The sequence below is a fragment of the Rhincodon typus genome, chromosome 14 (genome assembly GCF_021869965.1).
Source record: "Rhincodon typus isolate 14 chromosome 14, sRhiTyp1.1, whole genome shotgun sequence".
NCBI lineage: Eukaryota > Metazoa > Chordata > Chondrichthyes > Orectolobiformes > Rhincodontidae > Rhincodon > Rhincodon typus.
Genome location: NC_063345.1, coordinates 47,254,783 through 47,259,705, shown reverse-complemented (window position 1 = coordinate 47,259,705; position 4,923 = coordinate 47,254,783).

Below are 4,923 nucleotides of genomic sequence, written 5' to 3'. Positions count from 1 at the left end.
CTGGCCTGATGTGGTAGAGGAAAATAATTTGTTAATCTAAGAGGAACCTTTTGGCTTAAACAAGATGTCATTCATTGCATGCTAGCAATCAAGTACATGTTACATTGATAGGACAGTCATTGTTATGCAGGACCTAATGGTAGTTCTTACTCCACTGAAATCCTAAGCTGCTTCTTCCTCCAAGTCTGTGATATCCTCAATGATTGCACTTAAGGCATTCAATATGAACCCTTTCAGAATCTTACACAGTTATACAAGATGTCCCCAAACATTTTTCTATTGTTGATATTACACATGTATAGTATCATAATTAACTTCTCCAAAGTTGACTTCTAAAATTCAGGTGGTCCAGAGGTATCACTATTTTCCCAGAACATGTTCTCTTTGAATTTAGAAGACTAATAGATTCTTGGATTGAAGACTAATGACTCCTTCTTTCCCTGATATTTTAAGGGACTTTCAGACCTTAGGCTGAGAAGATCTTTAATTTCTTGGACCTCCTTCACAGTGGAGGTCTTTCCTCCTAAAACAGGAAACTGTTTCATTGCAACATCTAGAAGAACGATACCATCATGTATTTTCCTCAAAAAGGACAGTTATCCTGTTAACAATAGGATTTCTTTCTTGCAGTATTTTGGATTATGAAATTGCACAAATTTTTTCAGGTGCATTCTGGATCTCAAACAGGCAACTTCCTGACCATATCATGGACGTCTTGGCATTGGATGTCCTTTCTTGGTGTTTTTTCCCACAACTTCAAACAGTATCAGATTTTCAATTCTCAATCTTCTGATGAATCAGCGTTGAAGTGTGTTGTGTTTTTTCTTCAACATGTTCATTCTGTCTTTCATTCAGCAGTATTGGTGAACCCACCATGTTCACTTCCTCGATTGTGCTATTTGCTTCTTACTTAGTATGATCTCTGTCTTCCTAAGATGAAGATAAGGAAAGGAAATTCTCTGTTGGATCTTGCATCTTCTCAATCATCTCAGCATAAGAACATAAGAACTAGGAGCAGGAGTAGGTAATTCAGACCCTCAAGCCTGCTCCAGCAAATTAAACGATCATGGCTGATCTCACCTCTGCTTCAATTCCACTTTGCTGTTCATTCTCCACAGCCCTTTAACCAATTATTAATTAAAAATCTGTCTGTCTATCTCCTCAACTTTATTCAGTGTTGGCATCCAACACTATGGGGTAGCGAATTCCATAGATTCATAGCCCTTTGAGAGAGATGCTATTCCTTCTCATGTTTTTAAATATGCCAGCCATTAACTTGAAATTGTGACTTCTTGGTCCAGATTGCCCAAGGGGAAGATTCCACTCTACACGTACTTAGTCAATGCCCTTTAACATCTTCCATACCTCGATAAAATCTGCTCTCATCCTTCCAAACTTTAGTGACTATTCTTAAACTGGTCAATCTCTCATCATAAAACAAGCCTTTCAACTCTGCAATTAATCTAGAACCCTCCTCTGAACTGTTTCTAATATAATTATATCCTTCCTCAAGTAAGCATCTGACATTAGACTTAAATCTGTCATAATTAATTGGTTTATCAAGCTGTGTTACATTCTGGAGATATTTCAGTTGAAGATTCAATGAGCTCCAGTAGGATACACAACTCATTGGCTCTCTCAACGCTGGGAGAAGTTCCTTCACATCTCAGCTTTAAAAAGTGTCCCTTTAATCTGTACCTACGTCCCCCAGTTTGCAGATTCCTCCATTAGTGGAAATGCCTTCTCAACATCTACCCTGTCAAGACCCCTCAGAATATTGTGTGTTTCAATGAAATAACCATCCATTCTGCTAAATTCTAATGTATAAGGGCCAAATCTGTTTAGCCTTTCTTGTTAAGTCAATCCCTTATCCTAGGAATTAGCCTAGTGAATCTCTGAACTGCCTCCGATGCCATTTTTTTTTTAAAAAAAAAAAGCATATAGGGACCAAACCTCTACACAGTACTCCGGGTGTGGCCTCACATACACAGTCATAGAGCCATAGAGTAATACAGCATGGAAACAGGCCCTTCGGCCTAAACTGTTCCAGGCTGACCACTGTGCCAACTCAGCTAGTTTGAATTGTCCGCATTTGGTCCGTATCCCTCTGAACCCTTCCCATCCATGTACCTATTCAAAATGTTGTTTTAAATATTGCTATTATACCTGCCTCAACCACTTTCTCTGGCAGCCCATTCCATACACGGACTACTCTCTGTGTGAAAAAGTTGCCCCTCGGGACCTCCTTAGATCTTTCCCCACTCACCTTAAACCTATGCCCTCTAATTTTCAACTCCACATCCCTGGGAAAAAGACTATATGCATTCATCTTATCTATGCCCCTCATGATTTTATACACATCAATAAGGACACCCCTCATTCTCCTATGTTACAAGGAATAAAGTCCTATCCTGTTGAACCTTTCCCTTTAACTCAGGTCTATTAGCCCTGCCAACATCCTCAAATTTTCTTTGCACCCTCTCCAGTTTAACTATGTCTTTCCTATAAAAGGGTGACCAAAACTGTACACAATACTCTAAGTGCAGTCTCACCAATGATTTATACAACTGTAACAATGTCCCAACTCCTGTACTTAATGCCTCGACCAATGAAGGCTAGCATGCTAAATGCTTCTTCACCACCCTGTCCACCTGTGATGCCGCTTTCAACAAACTATGTACTTGTAATACTAGGTCCCTCTGTTTCACAACACAACTCAGAACCTTACCATTTACTGTATAAGTCCTACCTTGGTTTGACTTTCCAAAGTGCAACACCTTGCATTTGTCTGTATTGAATTGTATTTGCCAATCCTCAGCCTACTTCCCCATTTGATCAAGAGCCCTCTAATTTTTGATAACCTTCCTCGCTATCAATGATATCTCCTTATTTTGTATCATCCGCAAACTTACTAATCATGCCTTGTACATTCACATCCAGATCATTTATGTAAATAACAAAGGTCCCAGCATTGAGCCCTATGGCACACTGCTAGCCACAGGCCTCCAGCCCAAGAAACAACGTTTAACCATCACCGATATAACAAGGTGTAGAGCTGGATGAACACAGCAGGCCAAGCAGCATCAGAGGAGCAGGAAGGCTGACGTTTCGGGCCTAGACCCTTCTTCAGAAATGGGGGAGGGGAAGGGGGTTCTGAAATAAATAGGGAGAGAGGGGGAGGCGGATAGAAGATGGATAGAGGAGAAGATAGGTGGAGAGGAGACAGACCGGTCAAAGAGGCGGGGATGGAGCCAGTAAAGGTGAGTGTAGGTGGGGAGCTAAGGAGGAGATAGGTCAGTCCAGGGAGGATGGACAGGTCAAGGGGGCAGGATGAGGTTAGTAGGTAGGAGATGGGCGTGGGGCTTGAGGTGGGAGGAGGGGATAGGTGGGAGGAAGGACGGGTTAGGGAGGCGGGGACGAGCTGGGCTGGTTTTGGGATGCGGTAGGGGGAGGAGAGATTTTGAAGCTTGTGAAGTCCACATTGATACCATTGGGCTGCAGGGTTCCCAAGCAGAATATATGAGTTGCTGTTCCTGCAACCTTCGGGTAGCATCGTTGTGGCACTGCAGGAGGCCCAGGATAGACATGTCGTCTGCAGAATGGGAGGGGGAGTTGAAATGGTTCGCGACTGGGAGCTGCAGTTGTTTAGTGCGAACCGAGCGTGTTCTGCAAAGCGGTCCCCAAGTCTCCGCTTAGTTTCCCCGATGTAGAGGAGGCCACAACGGGAACAGCAGATGCAGTATACCACATTAGCAGATGTGCAGGTGAACATCTGCTTGATGTGGAAAGTCTTCTCAACCTCTGCTTCCTACCATCAAACCAATTTTGAATCCAATTAGCTAGCTCTCCCTGGATCCCACGCAACCTAACTTTCATGACTAGCTTGTCATGCAGGACCTTGTCAAAGGCTTTACTAAAGTCTATATAGACAATATCCACTGCCCTACCCTCATCCATCCTCTTGGTTACCTCTTCGCAAAACTCAGACTTGTCAGACATGACTTCCTGCACACAAATCTATGCTGACTATCCAAATGTTGGTTGATCCTGTCCCTCAGTATGTTCTCCCAGAGCTTGCCTATCACTGACGTCAGGCTCACTGGCCTGTAGTTCCCTGGCTTGTCTTTGCTCCCTTTCTTAAACAGTGGAACAACTTTAGCCATCCTCCAGTCTTCTGGAACTTCACACATTGTACATTTGCAACAAGGCTTCCTTATTTAAATGAAGGCCAAAATTCTATTCACTTTTTTTAAATTACTTGCTGTACCTGTATGCTAACTTCTTACATTTCATGCACAAGGACATCCAGATCCCTCTGTGTATGCACTTTTTGGAGTCTCTCTCCATTTAGGTACAGTCTGTCTTTTAATCACCAAAGTGTGTTACCTCTACTTTCCTACATTAAACTCCACCTACCAAGTTTTTGCCCACTCACTCAACCAATCTATATCCTCTTGCAGACTCCTTATATCCCAGTCACAACATGCCGTCCCACATACTTTTCTATCAACAGCAAATTTGGATACATTACACTCCACTGTCTCCTCCAAGACAGAACTTTTTAAGTGGCACCTTCATCGAATGCCTTCTGGAAATCCAAACATACTACATCAACGAGTTCACCTTTATTAACTATGTTTGTTTCTCCTCACAGAACTCTGGTGACTTTGTCAAGCATAATTTCCCTTTCATTCTTGATCTTTCTCCTGCTGCTGTTATATTTGGCTCAGCCAATTATAGCTTGTTGGCCATTATCTCGTTCATGGTTTGAAACAAGTTTTGCACGCCAACGTAGCTAATCTCACTGAATTCTTAGTGTCTTCTGAAATGAATTTAGGGAACCTCATGAAATCTTCTACTGGATACCCTTCAACCAATTGTTCCACTACCAGCTGTGGCTATTTATTACTTGATCTTTTGCTG